The sequence below is a fragment of the Podarcis pityusensis genome, assembly GCF_964106645.2.
Source record: "Podarcis pityusensis genome assembly, chromosome: W".
Lineage (NCBI taxonomy): Eukaryota > Metazoa > Chordata > Lepidosauria > Squamata > Lacertidae > Podarcis > Podarcis pityusensis.
The window spans coordinates 15,935,658-15,957,014 of NC_138045.1; the positions used below are offsets into that span (position 1 = coordinate 15,935,658).

A 21,357-nucleotide genomic window follows, 5' to 3' on the forward strand; every position below is an offset into this window, starting at 1 on the left:
AGTCCCTGCTTATGGCTGGCCTGCTGACTGTGGCTTGTTAGGAAGCAACAAACCATGACCAGATGTAATGGGGAAAACAAAGCTCCCAGGTTTGTTTATCCTGCTTGTGCCAGGAGCAAAGGGGGAGAAATATAGCAATGGTCACAAGCAGAAAGTCGATGGTGATGTGTGAATACATAGATTACAACACCCTTGCACTCACCATGATTATGGGAGTTCAGCAACGTCTTCTGGCGCAAGCAAAAATGGACCCACTGGGTTTGGGTCCCCCCTTTCAAAACTGGTTCCTACTAAGAGCAGCAGGGCTTAGCAAAGAAGGGAAATTACCAAAGCCATTTTTTTCGATGATAAAAAACTGCAATTTAATTGATATTTGGAGATTGAGACACCCACTGGAAAAACAATTTACATTCTATTCAGACCCAAATCAGTCAATATCGAGAATTGATCAAATATGGGTCTCAAATGAATTAACTCCAAGAATCTGGCAAATAGAAATTCAACCTAGAGTAATCTCAGACCATAGTCCAATAAAACTTGAATTACAAGGATACGAAGAAAAATCGTTCAGATGGAGAATGAATGATTATCTCCTAGATGATCAAAAAATTGTTGAGAAAGCCCAAAAGAATCTGTTCGACTACTTTGTAAATAATTCTAACAAAGGTACGAAAATGAATACAGTATGGGATGCGGTTATGAGAGGATTTTTCATCCAGCAGAATTCAATCAAAAATAAAAGCAGAGAAAAAGGGAAGAAGGAAATCTTAAGACAAATAATGGAAAACGAACAAAAACTAGTTAAGAAACCAAATAATGACAAAGCAAAACAGAATATAAAGGCTCTGCAAACTCAATTTGCGATGATAATCAACAAAGAAGTAGAATGGAATATAAAAAGAATGAGACAAAGGAACTTTGAATCGGCTAACAAATCAGGCAAATGGCTGGCATGGCAAATTAAAAAAAGAGGGAGGGAGAAGAAATAGACAGTCCAAAAGGCATTAAAAAAGGATTCTTGGATTTTTACAGACATCTATATAAAAGAACAGAGAAGAACAATATGAGGAAGATAGAAAGATATCTAAATGAAAAAAAGGTGCAGAAGATCCCGACAGAAAAAAAAGATAAGCTGAACGCCCCAATAGAAATTGATGAAATAAAAGAGATTATAAAAGAACTCAAAAAAGGGAAAGCTCTGGGACCAGATGGATTTACAGCAAGTTACTATAAAGAAATGAAACACATCCTGTCAACACCCTTGAAAGAAGTCATGGATGGGGGCCACTAGGGGGCGCATTGGAAGATGGCCAACAATACCATCTCTCCGACCCACACGGGGTAATTAAGAGGCTGTTATGGGAGTAGGCAGTCTCCCTTGTTGCCCCAAGGAAATGGGGAACACTGCCCTTGCCTGCTGTGCCCATAAATCACCCCCTAATTCAAAAGAAGGGGGTGAGGGCCCTAGGCAGAATGCCCCCGTGTGGACATCGGCACTCCTGGACGCTGTCTCTGATCGCGCACTAGTTGCAGCAATTTGGAATAATTAATTACAAAAGAAGCAAATGCACATATTTCAAGTGAAGAAGGGGAGTGAAGTCTGCTAATTTAAGTGACCTCTGCGAAAGAAGACGACGAGCTGGAGAAACAGGAATATTTTACGATGAAGATACACCAAAGGCGGGGTATGTTGACAAGGGGGCTGAATGGGGGGGGGGACCTTTTTTACTTTCCTTCTATGTGATTTACAAGAACCCCTCCTCATTAGAACCGTCGGTTGAACTGACCCAAGCAGGATGATTAAGGTCTGTGTGGAGATAAACTTTAACCAAAAGTATGCTTTATGGAGACCGAGAAGCAATAAGAGCTTTTGGGAATGGCGCAGCAATTAATTCGGAGTCGCCATCTTGCCAAAGGATTTACAGCCGGGAGGAAGAACGGATTTGTTTTCAGACTGCATTCCTAGTGAATCTCCTCAGAGGTTTTGAGAAAGGAGGCAGATTGGTGAAGATTAATGACGCTAAGACTGTTTTGATGTATGGAAGTGATATTATATGGAAAACGTCTGGATATGGCTACTGGATAATAAAAAAAAATCCACGCAGGATTACAAACTGTTCTAACCAGCTTGCGGAGACTATCAGAGGTCACAAAGAGAAAGGAAAAATATATGAAAATAACAACAAGAGATGTGGAAAAATAATAAGAAAGGACTGGATAGTACTGTGAACATCATAAGGTTAGATTTGTGGACATTAAAACAGCAGTAAGAATCAAGAAGTTGATTGGATCCCTTCAGAACTTGAAATATGGGTACCCCCAACAAAAATTTAAATTTCGGCTGTGTAATTTGGAATTTATGTAATTTGGTTTGATTTGATGTGATTGGTTGGTTAATAAAAAATAATTCTTAAAAAAAAAAAAGAAGTCATGGATAATATTCTTAAGGAAAGAGAAATTCCAGAAACATGGAAAGAAGCATTTATTACTTTTATTCCAAAACAAGATTCTGATCTGACACAAGTTAAAAATTATAGGCCTATTTTGTTACTAAATACAGATTACAAAATCTTTGCAAGTATTTTAGCAAAGAGGATTAAAAAAATATTACAAGAAGTTATTCACAAGGACCAAGCGGGTTTCCTACCTGCCAGACAGATGAAAGCCAATGTAAGGAATATAATTAACATTTTGGAATATCTGACTGCCAGGAATGAGAAACAAGCTATGTTAATATTTGTGGATGCAGAAAAGGCCTTTGATAATATATCTTGGGATTTTATGTTAAAAAATTTAGAATATATGGAGGTGGGGAAGGAATTCCTCAATGGAATAAAGGCAATATATACTGAACAGAAAGCTAAGTTAATTGTTAATAACGTGATTACGGAAGAAATAGGGATAACCAAGGGTACACGACAAGGGTGTCCACTTTCGCCACTGTTGTTCATTATGGTCCTGGAAGTCTTTCTAAAATCCATAAGGGAAAATGAGGTAATAAAAGGGGTTGCGGTAGGCCTGAATGAATATAAGGTTAATGCCTTTGCCGATGATCTGGTTCTAACGGTGGAGGAACCTTTGGAAAGTGTTAAAAATATACTTATAGAGGTGGAAAGATTTGGTCAAGTGGCAGGATTTATATTGAATAAGAAAAAGACTAAAATAATTGCTAAGAACATGGATCAAGAGACGATAGGAATAATGCAACAACAAATAGGTATAGAAGTGGTGAAGAAGGTGAAATATTTGGGTATTTGGATAACCCCTAAGAATATTGATTTGTATCAGAATAATTATATACCAGTGTGGAATGGTATAAACAAAGATCTGGAGGTGTGGGGACGAATGAAGTTATCACTGTGGGGAAGGATTTCAACGATAAAGATGAGCGTACTGCCAAAACTGTTATTTTTGTTTCAGACAATTCCAATAATCAAAGGGACTACGACCTTTAAAGAATGGCAAAGAGTAATTTCAAGGTATATCTGGCAGGGCAAGAAGCCAAGAATTCAATTTAAGTTACTAACAGACGCAAAAGAAAGAGGAGGCTTCGCCCTGCCAGATTTGAAATTATATTATGAAGCTTCATGTCTCTGTTGGTTAAAGGAATGGGTAAAATTAGAAAACACAGAGTTGTTAGATATAGAAGGATTTGACAACAGATTTGGGTGGCACGCGTATCTATGGTTGGAAAAGAAGAAAATCCATAAAGGTTTTGAGAACCACATTTTCCGAAGATCGTTGATAGAAATATGGGATAGGTATAAAAACCGACTTGAACCAAAAACTCCACACTGGTTATCTCCATTAGAGGTTATGAGTGTTAAAAAAATCAATATGAGAAGAAATTGGATTACATATGGAAATTTGATTGTTAAGGAAGGGGGGAAATGGAAAATGAAACCCCATGAAGAAGTAAAAGAGTACTGTATGTATATGATTGGTTGTACTATTTTCAAATAAATGAAATGTTTAAAAAAGATCTTATGGAATATGGATTTGTAGAGAGGGATTCAAAGTTCCAAATGGAAATAATAAATAATGACTATAAAATCTTATCTAAAATGTATAAGATATTGCTGGAATGGCATACAAAGGATGAAGAAGTTAAATCTGTTATGATACATTGGGCCAGAGATTTTGGATATATATATATAATTTAATGATTGGATTAAATTATGGAATGAAAATATCAAATTTACCGCATGTACTGCGCTAAAGGAAAATGTTATGAAAATGATCTACAGATGGTATATTACACCGGTAAAACTTGCAAAAATGTATAAAACATGCAAGAAATGTTGGAAATGTAAAGAAAAGGATGGTACTTTTTACCATATGTCGTGGGAATGTAAGAAAGTGAAGAGCTTCTGGGAATTGATATATAATGAATTGAAAAAAATGTTGAAATATACATTTGTTAAGAAATCAGAGGCCTTTCTTTTAGGGATAATAGGAAATGAAATAAATAGAAAAGATTGTAAACTTTTCCAATATGCAGTAACAGCAGCAAGAATATTACTGGCCCAGAATTGGAAACAAGAATAAGTACCAACATTGGAGGAGTGGAGAATGAAGCTGATGGACTATGCAGAGCTTGATGAACTGACAGGGAAGATTAGACATCTACGAGATCAAAAGTTCATCGAGGACTGGGGAAAGTTAGTGGAATATTGGGAATGTATAAGTGACAATGAAATAACGTTAGTGGCATTTAAAGAAGCTCTGTAAAAACCTAAGAAATATTGTAAAAAAGAAAAATAGGGGTGGAAGGGTATGTCAAAAGGCAATAGCAAATTTAGGAAATGTGTAATTAAAAAGTTTAATTCGGATGATTGTCAGAGAGGCTGAAGGAAGTCCAAAAACGAGAAAATTTGTTAAAGTTGTAATGTGGTGTGATATGTATTTTTCATGATGAAAATTAATAAAAAATATTATTAAAAAAAACACAAAACTGGTTCCAACTGGAATCCTGATGGGAGTTTTGTTTAAGATGCAAAGTGTGTTTTGTTGATGCAGAAAAGTGGACTCAATTAACTAAGCAAGGGCATTCAGAGTAGAGTAACTAAACAGGTAACATTGAATACCAAGAGCTGTTGTGTTTTTCTGAAATCTGTTCAGGCAAAAAGTGTTCAGTACCAGATACACCTGCCCTGTGGTGCTGAAGATTTCTGTGTGAACTGGTTACTTGACTAGGAGCCAGGAGCACGTAAAAAGGAGGGAGGGGGCACCTCACAAACATGAATTATATCTACATCACCAAAGGAAAACCACAAATAAACGCTGACAGTCCTTTAAGAACTCATTTCTTATTAAATGCAGGTCAATTGTGTTCAGATGTCTGTGACCCTGTCCTTGAGAAATGGCAGAGGTCACAAAACCTAGCAGAGAATTCTGCCACTTATTCCATCTGTTATTTGCATAGCCTATGGCTTTATTTATGTACCCCAAAAGTAATAGTGTAGTGTCCTGTGGGGGAGGTGTCCAGTCTCAAGTCAAACAAGAGCATGTAATAACCCATCTGAATATGGCAACTGTAAGCTCTGACTCACTTGCTAAATATTCTCCTATCCTTGTCATGGTATCACATGGCAATTGCTGCCTACCATCAAGAACAGTCCATTATGCAGATGTAGTTTTGGTTACTGCATTTTGCTAACTTGGGTGCCGTTTTTCATCTGCCACCAGACAACTCACCCCCCCCCCCCAAAAAAAAACCGATCACTGCAAGGATTCAGGAAACTGTGTAAGGGTCGAGGCACCCGAACACATAGTTTTGCTAGAACTTTTATGCAACGACTAGACTGGTGAAGTGTTAGGTTCCATACAGCATCGTCCAACAGTAGTGCTTGCTGTACCCCTCCAGTTTGGTGCGCATTAAGGATTCTGCACAGGAATTCAGTTTTTCCCATCACGACTCAAAGAAGTGACCTCCAAAATACATTGTGCAACTTTCTCCAATGGGTAAAATGCCTTCATGGTGACTGAAACACGAGGCAAAGCAGAGGTGGATTTAGGGCAGTGACGCTCTTCCCCTGCACAGGATGTGGGGGCCAGAAGGGAGCCTTCCTGCCTCCTTCCCCAAGCCTAGTTAGCGCTCTCCCAGCTTTGGGACTGAGATGAGAGGGCTCTAGGACCCCACCAGAGCCTTGTGCATCCTTCCCCAAGCCTGACCCCTCCCCTGCCTGGCTTTTGGAAGGCACCAGGAGGGCACCATATTACCAAGGTCCCTCCCTGGGCAAAGTGTCATTTGTTCTTCAGTAAGAGTGTCTGTGCAAACAGAACAGAAACGGTGATGGTAGGGATGAATGGAAATGACCTTCCGTTGAGCACTCTGTCTTAAGCTCCCCTCGAAAGCTGGGGGATGCATATAGGTTCTGGTAAGACCAGACACATTTGCACAGAGTATTTGATCCCCACAGCCCATGTTCACGGAGACAATGACATCTGTGGAAGTCCTAACCATGCCACATGATTGACAGGCTATGTGCAAGTCTAATATGGGGTGTGTGCAGCTAGGCCCCTGCAGCAGGCTGCGGGGAGACTAAGGAAGCCTCCCTTTTTAAAAAGGTGTTCAATCCAGTGCTGAACTGGAAGTGTAACACTGGCCCTCCAAGCTATCACGGGTGAGGTTTCACTATGTTACAAGACTCCTTAAAATCGAATAACAAAGAAACATGGGGGGAAATATTATGAGACTCACCGCAGCCCATATACCTTGCCGATTAAGGCCTGGTGAGATGCTGCTGATTAGCTGGATAGCCCATGTTTTCTACCAACGGAAGATTGGGTGGCATACATTTAAGATACAGGTAGGTAGCCGTGTTGGTCTGCCGTAGTCGAAACGAAATAAAAAAATGCCTTCCAGTAGCACCTTAGAGACCAACTAAGTTTGTGATTGGTATGAGCTTTTGTGTGCTCATGTATCTGAAGAAGTGTGCATGCACACGAGAGCTCATACCAATCACAAACTTAGTTGGTCTCTAAGGTGCTACTGGGAGGCATTTTTTATACATTTAAGAGAAAGTCTTTCATTTAAGAGTTATCAACATAAAACGTTTTAAAGCAATTAGACCTATTAGTACAGCAGCATCCCAAAGTTCAACAGGTCAAGCCATTCATAGTTCCACTATGACTACGTGACAGGGCTGAGAAAGGGAGTCACCGCAACTCAAGTTGACTTCATCATGCGAGGTTCAAGTCTTACATGCTTGCTGCTTGAAACAAGGCCCTATGGATGCAGCTTCCCCACAGCAAAGCGTTTATGAGAAGCAGAGAATTACTTTATCCTCTGCCAACCATTTGAGGAGTGTTTCACATAAATGGCTTAGCTCATCTCCATTGGATTCTGCCCCACGTGGCAACCTCGGTACGGACTCCACTATGAATTGCTCCTTAAGCATATGCCTGGACAGGAAAAGCTGCTCAGATCTAACATGATGGCTGTATTCTCTTCAAGAGAAGACTCGGACCACCCAGAGTTCTTTGTAATAAACCATTTATGCATGCAGCGTTAGAAATGAGCCACAGTGTTGTATAAACCTTGGTCTTTATTAGGGCTACATCAACAGAAAGAGGGGTTTGCCACTAGAAAACAAGTAGATGTGGAACAGACTTCCACCGGTGAGTGGTTGGCTTTGGTTTTTTACAAGGCAAATTGCAAAAAAAAGCTGCAGGTTGTATTATCATAGATGACTATGACTAGCCTAGTCTTGAATAGATGAGTTCACTCAACATCAGTCTTTTCTCAAAGCAGCAACAGAACTAGAACAGAAATGAGATATCGGCACAAAGCAATGTGGCAGCAGCAGACATATCCTCCAAGCTGTTCTTCAAACGTCTACAGACCTCAAAAAATGTGAGCTGCAAAAACCTTAAAGCAAAACGAAGCTGAAACAGTACAACTGGGCTATAAGGAGGCCAACTGGAAAAAAGTGAAATTGCTAACTGTCATATTGAAGTCATATATACTGTACTTGGTGTGTTCTTTGGAGTTCACTCATGTTTATGAAGGCCACATTAGACTGTGTTCAGGAACACCCATGTCTTCACATATAAATTGGATGATACTCCTTTGGAGTGAGTTTCCTCCTACAAATTGGGCAAAAGTTAGCATACCTAAGAAAATTGCTGAGGCACTGACTACAGAAGATGTGGCCACATGTTGTTGACACTATAAGCCGTCCGCTTTGCACAATCTCTGCAAAGCTGTCTATACAAATTCCACAACTCAAAGTGCCTGAGGATCTTGCAAATTCCCTCCTTCCCACTTCTCTGGGGAGCTTTCGAGTGGCAAGAGCACCACTCTGTGTGTGTCTGCTATCATCACCACCACCACCACCACCACTAAATATGAGACTGTCAGACAATGGTTGAGGTCTGAACTCTCTATTGGGCTGCTGCCCACTCTCTCCAACAAGCACCAGAGAATCGTCTTGCGTAAGATCAACAACTATAGGTTCTGAAGTTTCGCAAGCGAGGTCAACTACTTCCACATCCATGCTTCTATCGTTAAGGCTGTGTGGCAGGGAGGAGGAGGCGGAGGAGGAGGGGATACAGGGTTCAGAAGCAGTTCCCAACATCATCCTGTCCAGAGTATGAGGAGGTCTTGTGGAGGTGTTGCGACTGCCCCTCTTGCTTTTGCTGTGCTGGGTTGCATTACATTCTGTACTTGTTGAACTCATGATGCACAGGGATGGGAGAGGCACAGGCTGCAGAGTACTTGCTTCCCCCCTTATCTCCGTGTGCTGCTCCCTGCTTAGTCACCAAGCAATTCTGTAATGTGATAAGGATGATCATGAATGCTCTCTCTAAAGCAACTTGATGCAACTGGTGACGCTTTGGAGCACCGTGACTTTCTCAGAGTTGTCTCTTTTATAGCAGGTACTCCAAAGTTGGAGCAAGTTCAACATCTTGAGGAGTTAGGGCAGGCTTCCTCAACCTCGGCCCTCCAGATGTTTTTGGCCTACAACTCCCATGATCCCTAGCCAGCAGGACCAGTGGTCAGGGAGGATGGGAATTGTAGTCTCAAAACATCGGAAGGGCCGAGGTTGAGGAAGCCTGAGTTAGGGTGTCTTTCGTGTTACTCTATAGAACTACATTCACATGGGAAGAAACAGGATTAGGCTAAGAAGCAGGCACACAAAGATTCGTTTTCTATCTTTCAGCCAAGAGATTAGCTAAAACAATTAGGATTATTATGAGGTGGAGCATCTTTCCCTACCTTGACAGTCCTCTTTATACAAGAGTCTGATAAGGAGAAGGGAAGAACTCATGATGAATGTCTCTTCTTCAAGAAGAACCAGGGCACATAGCCAAGCTGAGGACGATGGGAAATCTTAAATGAAATTCATTGGAGTTGCCTCTACTAGAGCGCACCTCCTATGGCTGCTCTTGCAAGAGGTATTTTCCAGGTATGACACAATCAATGTGTACACCCAACAGGGTGGATAAAAATCAATGATTTAAAAAAGAATAATTAAAAAATGTGTTTTTTATTTAAATTGGATTTTTAAAATAAAATGCTTTCGGAGGAAAGATCTTTCTAAATATAGTTTTCTATTTAAGTTACATTATAGTCCAAAGGCTATTCATCAGGAAAGAAGTATTTGTTTTAAGTCTTTCATGAACAAAAATCCCCCACGTTTAACCACATCGGACAAATTGAAACATCCAAAACAGTAAAACACCCCAAAATCTTTCCTGTACCGAAGCCAATTGGATTGACTGTTGAATCTTCTTCCAATACTTTGGAAAGGACAGGAGCTTTCCCTGCACTTGAGAGCAGTCAGCTAACGTAGGGGTACAGGACAGGCCACAGGGCACTCACAGCTCAATCCCCTCACCTCAGCATCGGCCGCCTGAGGCAGCTGCCTCACTCTGGCTCATCAGAGGTCCGGCCCTGCTTGGGAATATGAGTGGGAGAGGGCCATTGCACTCAGGTCCTGCTTATGGGCTTGTTGTGAGCCTCTGCTGGGCAACTATGGGGAACAAGGTGCTGGACTAGATCATCCATTGGTCTAATCCAGAAGGACTGTTCTTACATCCGGGGTGGACTGGAGGCAACTCCAACTTGCAAAAAGCCCTGGAACACCAAGAATTGCAGACTCCCACACTAGCAAGCAAATGAGCAATTGCTTCGCTTCTTAAAACAAAAGAAAAAAACAAACCCCTTTTGCCAAGCTTGACGACCACGTCCAGTAGCAAACAGACCACTGAAAGTTGCATTTTTTGGGTTTTCAGTCATAACAAGTAAGTCTGAAAAGAGTGCTGGAATTGATTAAAGAATTTGGAGATGTGGCAGGCTTTAAACTGAATATAACAAAAACAAAAATGCTTGTTAAAAATGTAACCACAGAAGAAAAGGACTACTTAGAAAAAATATTGGGCCTGAAAATCTCTTCAAAAGCGAAATACTTGGGTATTTGGATCACCCCCAAGAACATAAACTTATTTCAGGATAATTACACCAAAACTTGGTTAGAGATTAGAAAAAACTTGGTAATCTGAAGTAAACTAAAATTAACATTTCTGGGTAGGATTTCCATTATAAAGATGAATGTGCTTCCAAAATTAATCTTTTTATTTCAAATGATTCCGATACTGGGTGAAGCAGGTTGTCTCAAGATATGGCAAAGAGAAATTTCCAAATTCTTGTGGGAAAGGAAGAAACCTAGGATTAAACACCTGAACTTAATAGACATAAAAGAGAGAGGAGGCTTTCCCCTACCCGATCTAAAACTTTACTACGAGGCTGCCTGTTTCACCTGGCTAAAAGATTGGTGCACGTTGCAGGATCCGGACCTCCTGGACCTGGAAGGTTTTGACAACCGTTGGGGATGGCACGCCTACCTAATATATGGAAAAGCGAAAATTCATAAAAATTTTACCAACCATATAATAAGAAAGTCACTCTTTGCTGTATGGGAAAAATATAAAGACCTGATGGAGCCTAAAGTCCCGTGGTGGACTTCTCCAGTAGAAGCCATAGCAGTAAAACGGAAAAATACTCAGGAAAGCTGGCCAACATATAAAATACTTCTAAAAAATGAGGATAACCAAATAAAATTTAAAAACTTTGAGGAGATAAGAGAACACATTTCAGACTGGTTCCAATACCATCAGTTATTTGAAAAATTTAAATCTGACAAACAAAAGGGGTTCTCAGCAGAAATTTCCCGATTCGAATCTGATCTTGTAAACTCTAAAAGAAAAACTCTTTCCAAAACTTACCGACTCCTCCTTGACTGGACAGTCAAGGACGAGGAGGTAACAGTGGCAATGGTGAGGTGGTCCCAGGATTTTGGCCATCCAATAACCATGTCCCAATGGGAAAAATTATGGAAGATCAATTGGAAATTCACAAACTGTTACACAATTAGAGAGAACTTTCAAAAAATGCAACATCGATGGTATCTAACACCATGGAAACTTTCAAAAATGTATAAAAATGTGTCAAGTAATTGTTGGAGATGCAGAGACTCAGGAACATTCTACCATATGTGGTGGATATGTAGGAAAATACAGGTATTCTGGGAGAGTATACATGCAGAACTGCAAAAAATGCTAAAGATCTCTTTCAATAAAAAACCGCCTACCTCCTGGGAATAACAGATTTGGATATTCCACAAAAGAGGAAGGGTATCTTTTTATATGCGACGGCGGCAGCAAGAGTTTTGATCGCAGCAAAATGGAAGAGTAATGAAATCCCCTCTATACAAGATTGGATCCAAAAGCTGACAGAATATGCCGAATTAGATGGTTTATCAGAAAAAATAAAGAATAAATCAAAACAAGAATTTGTTTCTAAATGGGAGGTTTTCACAGAATATCTGAAAAATAAATATAGTAGTTTAAATTCTGTTGCAGCATTCGAGGAACTTCAGTGATAGTTGCTAGGTAGATAGAAGAAATTAGATTTATTGAGAATAAGTTTAATTATGAAAAAAAATGTGTATTGGCAATACGTAATATGAATTTGAAATATGGAATAGACGGGAAGTTGGGTCTTTAGTGTTAAGACCAATAGATGTTTTATTGTTTGCCAAGAAAATTATGTGTCTATGGTTATTTTTGTAATTTGTGTGTAATTTGGTATTTGTGTTTTCTTTGGGTGTTTTTTCCTTGTTGTATAAATAAATAAATAAATAAATAAATAAATAAATAAATAGAGATCACAAAAAAGAAAGTTGCATTTTTGCGTGGGTAGGAAGGGTGTCATTTTCCTTTGGCTGATTTAGGTCCTCGGCTTTCAGACTCCAGAACTGGCACAAACAGGGATGGAACTCTGCTTCAGTTCAAAGGGAGGTATGACTGGCAGGCAAGGTGACACAGCCAGTTATGTGGAAGGGAGGAGGAGGAGGGTGGGGAGGTCACAAGGGAGGAAAGAGCTCTGCACCTCAGCTCGGAATTCTTTTGGAAGAGTGGAGGGGAACAGAGGAAACCTTTCTTCCCTTTCAGTCTTTTCTCTCCCCCCCCCCTCCTTTTTCCTTTATTCTTTCTTTTCTAAGAATATGCTATACGGAATTTCCGAGGGGGAAATTCGCTACGGATCTCGCCTTCCCCAGAAACCCCTCCACATAGCTAGGGCGCGAGAAAATGAGCTCGAGAAAGCCCTTTCCTTCCCCTGTCGCACCAAGCACCACATCTTTTTTTTATGAATAAAAGACCCTGCTTCCCTCTTTCTGGTATGAAACCGTATCAATATGAACGGGGACTTGGGAATGAACTCTGTATTTACATACTGCTGCGTATAGCCCAATCAAAAGCATCGGATTTGGACAGCAGCCAATAGCGGATAGCGGCCTCTAGTGGACAGAATCTGTCTTGTACCGCTGCCTGTTTCCGTTCTGCAGAGCAGCGGAGCTTCGCCAGCTTGACTGAGCTCCTGAGTGGCCGCCGGCTGAGAGAACAATGGACTCAGTCCATCAAAAGCCCATTAACTGGTTTCTATTGCCAAAAGTGATCCTTTGTTGCAAGAAATCTGTCAAGCCACTTCCCTTATGGACTGCCGGCTTAGGAAAAGCCCCTCACTTCAGAAAATCCTCGAAAATCAACCCCCTGCATCAATTCCCTCCATTCCAACGCCATTCTTGCCTTTAAGGAAAGGATTCTTTCCCCCTCTATCTCCCACCATAATCCCTCAAGCGTGAGGACACGTGTACACCCCACCCCCCCCACCCAGGAAAGTGCCCAAAGGTGACAATTACTGAGCAGTTAGTTGGCCAAAGAAACCAAGAGCCCATCCCCAGACTTGCCCCAGGGTATGGATGTGCAGGAGGGACGTGGGTGGCACTGTGGTCTAAACCTGGCGCTGTGATCTGTTGGTGAAAACAGTACCAGGAGACTCTTTCAGGTGGTTCATAGTTTAACAGAACCACCTTTGCCATCAGGGTCTGATACAGAGTCCAAGATCTCCTGTAATGACTCCTGTAATGAGTTTTTCTGCAGATAAAAAGAGGTAGACTCCACCAAGGTAGGAGGGTGCCAGAGCTCTGCCTAGTCAGAGACATAGTATGGCTTGCCAGTTCCCGGGGCCACGTGGAGGAGGGGGTAGGAGGGAGGGAAACAGACGGAGTATGCATGCGCATTCGACTGCCTAATGGCATCCACATCACCCAGGGGATCACAGCCACAGAGATAAGAAAAGAAGAGCCACCCCATTGTCTGGAGAGGTCACTTACCTGATCGCATGGACAAGCCGTTGTCATCGGACCCCAGTGATGGAAGCGTGCAGCTGTATTGAGGCAGCACCAGGTGCTGAAATTGTGCACCTCTAAAAATTTTGTGCCTGGGGCAACTGCCCCTGTGCCCCGCAGCCCACTACGCCACTGGGTCTAGTCAAGGAAAGTGAAGTTGTTCCTCCACTGTGGGTTACTTTTGTTCAAAGCAAGATTCCTCTGTGTGGGAATGTTCAGGAGTGCAGGAGAGGATATAATGTGAGATTATATCCTAATACAATTTGTGCTAACAAGTTTCAAAATATCAGCAGAGTTTATAAACATTCCCTTTTAAGTTCGCAACGGTAACGTGTGCACAGGTTCGCTAGAACCTCTATAATAATTACCCTGGTAATTTCCCCTTTTGTTCCCTCTTAAAATACAAGACACAACACAGTCTTTATAAAAGTATAAAAGAGTTTACTCACGTTCTGTTCACAATATGATCCCAGAAGGCAGACACGCTTAAAAAGGTAAAATACATTTAGAATCTATCTTATAGGAAGATAGTCCTTTTCTCCTCTCTTGGCTGAGAGCCAAGAGGGCATCTCAGCACATGTTCCTCCTTCGAAAGATGAAGATGAGAGAGAGAGATGGCTGCCTGCCCTGTGCTTTTATCATTTACCTGCACAGGTGAGGGCACACCCACCTCTGGTCACATGAGGAGGAAGTCTGTCCCAGGAAGTTTACCTGCTTGCTGGACAGACATCCCTCCCCATGTCCTAACATGTACACTCTAGGAATGTTGTAATTGACTGCTCCTGTGTTCTACATCCCACACTCTGGAGGGAGAGGATGTTGCAAAGTAAGTCAGAGGAAAAGCAGCCCCAAGCCAGGTTCTGTGTTTGCACACATGATTTGCAGTGAGCCAAGGGCTGAACTGCTGCTGTTGTTTCATAGCCCAGAACAGCAGGTGTAGGCGAAAGGTCTAAAGTTAGACAACCAGGTCTTGGTCAAGGCATCCGCTGACCAGCAGGCCATAGAGAAGAGGAACGTCAGCATTTCAACTCTGAGCCAAAAGTTTGGCTTTTGCTATTTTTTGACACCCTTCGTCATGAACCAAGTGTGATTCTCGAACTCTGAATGCTGACTTTGCATAGTGCAGAGAAAGTGGAATGCGATCAGTTTTTCATCCCTCCATAATTCCAGAACCCAATGGGGCCATCCAGTTGTGGGTTTCTGGGTGGTTGTTGTTTTTATTTTGATTACAGTCGTACCTTGGAAGTTGAATGGAATCAGTTCCGGGAGCCAAAACGTTCAAGAACTAAGCTGTTTGAAAACGAGGGTACAACTGTATTTATTTTTTGGTTTTATATTTTCATTTTATTTTGTGAAACACCCTGAGACCTGTGGGTATAGGGTGGTATATAAATTCAATAAGTAATAAATAAAAGCAAAAAAAAAGGACAGCCTGAGGCACTGCCAGCCCGAGCTGGGAAAAGAGGTGGGCGGGGTCGCCACTGCCATGCCCCTTTCCCCAGCTCGGGCTGGCAGGGGCCATGACGGGCAGAGCAGCCCAATCCCAAGCCACCTGAGCCCGAGACCCCAACAACTGCCCCTCAACTTGGACATTTCCTTTAAAATGTAAAAAAATCGCCCAGATAGGCATGTTGGTCCCCAAAAAGAGGACATGTCCGGGTTTCCCCAGACATATGGCAACCCTAAATTGTGGAGGAAGATGACCCTGAAAATACTGGCAAAGCCTTGTATGGTACGGCATGGAAAGGGGAACTAGAATAAAGGACTGAAGGGGCTGCATTAGTGAGGTTGTTAGAGCAAGTTTCCTTGGAATGAGGCTCAGCGGAGACTGTGGTGTCTTTATAATATATGGTTTATTCACACACATATACAACCTGAGCCGAAGATGGAGAGGCTCACAGCATTAACGCCCCAGAAGGTCTTGCTTCTTCCAGTTACAGCCTTCGAATCAAGAAGAAAGCAGGCATGGCTCTCTCTCTGTGACTTCTGCCAACTTCCAGCCCAGCTCTCTCACACAACTCTGACCTTTTCCTTTCTCATTCCCAGCCAGGCGAGGGAGGAGGCCCACCCTCATTTGCCCTCTGGCACAGAGCAACCACAAGGTACATAGGTGGCAACTATGACCCTTGCTTGGTTAATTCAACAATGGAATCCTCCATTAGATTTTCACCCTTGCAGACTAACTCCCAAACTCACAAGGCTGAGGGACTTGGCAAGACCAAGGCTATTTCAAAACCAGTTTTTAGGTGCATTTAGCTTTGTGTTCTATAGCTTTTACCCCAATATTGATTGATGGGGAATGGAGGCTTATTTTGGGATGGTTTGTGGTGCACAGCCCTGTCTGTCTTGTCGTCTTGTGTGTGTGTGTGTTTCAAGGGCTTTTTGCTTGTTCACCGGGATCCTTCAGAAGGAAGAGACAAAAGAGTAGTGGCATTTTAGGACAACATAACAAAAACTTATGCAGGCATAGCCTATTTCATCAGAAGCATAAAGGAGACTGAGGAGGTTGATTGATAGTTCGAGGTATTGGTTGAGGCTAAGGCACCTGAAAAATCATATCACCCCTTGTATACCCAATGGATGGCTCTGCTCTGCAGATGACGGCTTCCTGCAGGTACCATCTTATCGGGGGTCCCTTCTCTGCTATCTTTTCAATGCCTACTTCCTCTTCCTCTTTCAAGAAGCCTTCTAAGTAGAGATTTGTCTTAGTCTGCTTCTGTGTAGGAACTGTTTTTGGATGTTTTGGTTGTTTAACTGTTGTGTGTTTGCTGCCCTGGACTCCTTTGGGAGGAAGGGTGGGATATAAGGATGCCGAGTAGTGCCTCCTGTCCATAACTGAAGGTTTTGTGGAGGCGCCATAGCCTCAGTGTGTCAGCACTTGCATTGCATGCAGAAGGTCCCAGGTGCAGTCCCTAGCACCTGCAGTTAGAAGCTCAATGTAGGTAGGAGCCTCTCTCTGCCCAAGACCTTGGAGAGCTTCTGCCACTCAGGGTGGAAGTGGGCAATACTGGGCTAAATGGACCAAGAAGGTTTAGGATCAGGGACTTCCTTCTCTTAAATGACCTACCTTCCCAGGTGGATGAGCCCCACTGCTCGTCACTTCCCTCTACAGCACGGGCAGAAATCACCTTCTTGACTGTTGGGCCCCCTAGTGGTCTCATCTGCTCAATTGGCCACAGCCTGGCTGTCAGGGCTGATTCAGCTGCAGTTCAGCATCAAAACTCAGAGATGAGCAGTAAGGTGGACTCTTTCTTCAGAGAGACAAAACCCGAGAGAGAAACTCCACAGGCAGGACTAGCCCCAGTTGCCAGAACGGAGGATCTTAGCCTCCTCCTAAGGTAGGGCTATCAGAAATCAACAGCTTCTGGGTCTTCCTTTAAGATGCTCAACAATTTGGGGGTCTTCCTAAAAATAGCCCCACAGCTTTCGGGGTGTCTTGGTTTCTACTTTGAGAAATATGGCATCCCTAGCCTAAGGCTCCTCCCCAGTCGGCTGACTTCCCAACAGTCGTGGAGGGGCTCTCTGTGCCTTTTGTTCTGCTCCATGTAATGCCTCCCTTGTTCCTGGGGACAGAGGAGGAGGGGAGAAGGGAACAGTGGACATGGCAGGTGCCTGGGGATCTGTTGCAGCCTCAGCCTCCACCTCCTCCTCCTCCTCCTCCTCCTCAGCTACCTCAGTCTCCCTTAAACCTGTTGCTTGTTTAGAAGAAGAAGAAGAGTTTGGATTTGATATCCCGCCTTTCACTCCCTTTAAGGAGTCTCAAAGCGGCTAACATTCTCCCTTTCCTTCCTCCCCCACAACAAACACTCTGTGAGGTGAGTGGGGCTGAGAGACTTCAACGAACTGTGACTGGCCCAAGGTCACCCAGCAGCTGCAGGTGGAGGAGCGGAGATGCGAACCCCGTTCCCCAGATTACGAGACTACCGCTCTTAACCACTACACCACACTGGCTCTCAAGCCATCTGCTCCCCCTTCTTCTTCTTCTTCTGACCTGTTTCCTGCATCCCACCAGCAGTCTCCTGGCTTGGAGCCTTCCCACTTTGATGCTTCCCGGGGGGGGGGGTTCCCTGGCTGTAGCCTCCCGCCATTTCTCCTCCTATAGCCAGTACCCAACACTAGCTTTGCGTACAGGGGAAGCCCCTAACTCACTGAGGGTTTCAGACCCATCAACTCCCCTCACCTGGTTAGCCCGCCAGTTGAAGCCATTCCTGGGGTGTGACTGCTGCTGCAGGCTGACAGTTTCTAAGAGCCGCAGGTGAGAGCTGTAGTGACCAAAGGTGGACAAGCTACCCCAGAAGGAGCACAACGTGCCCCCCACCAGAGGTACCACCCCTCCCCTCGCACCCTTGAGTCATTAAGGACAGAGAGTGGAGAGTTGAATGCGTGTAGAAACCAGCCTCCCTTAGGAAAACAAAGTTTACATTCATCACTCCACCCACTTTCACTTGTGGCCCCTCCCACCACAGGAACACGTCCCCTGGAAGGTTTCCCAGAGGAGAATATGGCCCTTAAGACTGAAAAAGAGTCCCCAACTCCAAACTAGTGACGAACTGCCATTGATGGCTCCAGCTGGATGTTGAAATCTCCCTCTAAGCTCCTTCTCAGAGCCATGTTCCCTTCCAACAACTGGCTTCCTCCTGCAGGTCAAACAGTCCCCTCAGTACAAGGACCCATTGTTTCTCCATGTGCATTTTCAGCAGCCTCCCATGTGACTGCCAGTGATATCATTTTTCCCATCCTCAGATTTTGCCCCACCCCCGGCAGCCTAAAATTCTCATTAGCTTATAACTTCAAAGGAAATAAGACATCTCCAGCTGAGCAAGACCTGGTATTTTCCCCTCTTCAGATAGCTCTGGATCTTCAGCTGCGGAGGGAAAATGCCCATGGTCCTTTCAAAATTTCCAATGTATTCATAGGAACATCACCTGTCTTGGAAAAAAGGAAGGAACAAATGTCTCAGATGCAAGCCCTTTAATCTGGAATTGCTATTTTTAACTCCATGTGGCTGGGGTATTCTGGGGCTTCTGTACCTTGAACTAATAATTTCTTGTTTGCATGTTCTACCCCAGCTGCTGCTCCCTGTTCAGTTCACCTGGGGGATTAATTATGCGTTGTCATTTGATTCGTCACGGTCTGTTCCATACATGCTGGGTGGATAAAACGACTAATTCATGTCATGTCTAACTGGTTTGAGCGAAAGGCTTCTCAGAAGCTAGGGCATGTCATAAAATACGGCAATGTACAAAAGCGGGTGGAGGGTGGACATTAAAATCAGTCCAAAGAATTCAAATGTCTGGGTGCTCAAGAAATGTTTAAATGATAGCACAGAGCTGTTGGCATAAAAAAGGTCTTCAAGAGATGCCTGAAAGTCAGCATTTCATTACAGATCAGCCTTCTCACTGATTCAGTCACTTGTGCAGACAGCTCAACTTCTGCAACCAATGACCTCCTGCAGAGTGTAGCCACAAAAGAGAGTTTTGGGAGGACTGGAGGACAGGCTTGCAGTTCATTCAGGGCAGAAGCAATGAGAGAAGGGCCATAGCTTATTGGTAAAGCAGCTGCTTACATGCAGAAGCTCTCAGGTTCTATCTGTTGTATCTCCAGGTAGAATGTCCTCTGTCTGAAACCCTGGAGAGTTTTTGCCATCCATTGCGGACAAGACTGAGCTAGATAGAGCCATACTGGGACTGAGTATAAGGCAGCCTCCTATTGTCCCAGCAACAAGCCTTTGCCATGCACAGAGGACTCCTTAAAGACATGAAATAAATAAAGCTGCCCTGGAAAGGGATGCTGAAAATGAGTCAAAATTAGAAAGCCCTGGGACAACAAAACACTCGGACACAGCGCCTTTAAAGCACGGACCTGGGCCTAGGAAGCATGGGGCACAAGGTAACTGTGGCTGAGACTTGAGAGACTGCTGTCCAAGGTGCTGAAGGGATTGAATACAAAGATGCAACTGTTAGAATGTCAAGGGGCATGATGGTGCTTTGAATGCATAAAGCAGATGCGGTCTAACTTGCACAGTTGCAGAATGAACTGAATTGAGCTGGAAGAAGCAGGACTACATGGGATGTAGAAAGCTGTACAGGAAATGGCTCTGGGTGGCCCCCTGGGAGAGGCACATGATGCAAAAAGCGGCAGTTTCAACCCATTCATGGGAAACTGAGCTCTGAAATCCTGGAGAGCAGCTGCTGGCTGTGGCAGACCATACAGAACTAGATGGCCCAGTGGTCTCACTGGGTTTTCAAGCCAGAACACAGCTTCAGCGCCCCCAGGACAAACCAATTTTTAATTCCCCAAACTCTTACTAATCAGAGTTTCGTTTTTAAAGCAACAGTAGTTCAAAGCATTGACTAGGGGCTTTTCAATGTTCAAAGGCACTTCGGATGCCTTGACTTGCAATCCTTACAACAACCCTGCAGAGCAGTTCAGTGTTATCTCGAGTTGCAGAATAGCAAGGCGCGATGCCGAGGCGGACGCAGGGTGCCCCACCTAAGGAGTTCATGGTAGGGGGACCTAATGAGGCCAAACTCCGTCTTTTGCAGCCCACTCCTGCATATTGTAATAAACAAAAATCTGCCCTTATTCCCTTATGGGGAACACAAGAGCCCTTCTAGAGTCCTTTGTAGGTTCTCCATCACTCGGAGAAAATAACAGAGGCCAAGCAGAGAAGATTGAGAAGCAAAGCAGCTAGTAAGCCTGATCTTTATTGAACTGTTGCAACAGGGTGCTCCCTCCACAGGCAGGAGAAGGAGGAGGACTCCGAACAAAGATGTGCCTGCCCTTATAGAGACATTTTAAATTGCCCGCCCTGGAGTCCAAGGCCACCCCTAGACACATCGTACCTACATCATAGAAAGGGGTGTAGCACAAGACCACCCCCCAGATACATCGTACCTACATCACAGAAAGGGGTGCAGCTCAAGACCACCCCCCAAATACATCATACCTACATCACAGAAGGGGTGCAGCTCAAGACCACCCCCCAGATACATCATACCTACATCACAGAAAGGGCGGTCTACAACAGACATCTGAGTGCGTTGTTTACCTCCTGTCTGGCAGGTTACCTGTTAGTGCTCACTTGATTGGGTACCCTGGGGAGCCTGGCCAGTCTTTTGTAATGACAAATACTTAGTTCCTGAGCCAGGTCCCAGGCTCAGCCTATGTAGGAGTGCAAATATCCAGAGATGTAGTGATCAGATGGGATTACTATGAGGAATTATAAAAGACCCTGATGCTGGGAAAGATGGAGGGCACTAGGAGAAGGGGATGACAGAGGACGAGATGGTTGGACAGTGTTCTCGAAGCTACCAGCATGAGTTTGACCAAACTGCGGGAGGTCTGGCGTGCTCTCGTCCAGGGGGTCACGAAGAGTTGGACATGACTAAACAACAACAAAAAATCTCTCCATTCCTTTTCTGCACCAAACTTGATTATCGGAGGACAGGAAAATACTAGCAAAAGAAAAGAAAGAAAAAGCTGACCTTGTCTTGTGTTTCTTTCCTGGAATAAGAAAAAAATGAAGAGACACGAGAATTCTAAGGTGCCAGAACAAGCTTTGCTGGCTACTGGTAGTAAACAAACCAGAAGAGACAGAAGATGACTGACTTTCCATTGAAGAAGCCTTGACCCGTTTGAATAAAGGTAAGAACAAAGA

The 21,357-nt window shown here is 43.5% G+C and overlaps 1 protein-coding gene and 1 pseudogene across 2 annotated transcripts in view; both read right to left on the bottom strand.

Moving 5' to 3' along the window:
- The window catches only part of LOC308467778 (uncharacterized protein), a 624,927-nt gene that overhangs the window by 440,527 nt on the left and 163,043 nt on the right, over positions 1–21,357 (bottom strand). The window lies entirely within an intron of this gene.
- Positions 7,970–8,737, bottom strand: LOC308467764 (E3 ubiquitin-protein ligase RNF4 pseudogene; annotated as a pseudogene). The gene has a single exon. The product of its transcript is annotated as an E3 ubiquitin-protein ligase RNF4 pseudogene (transcript).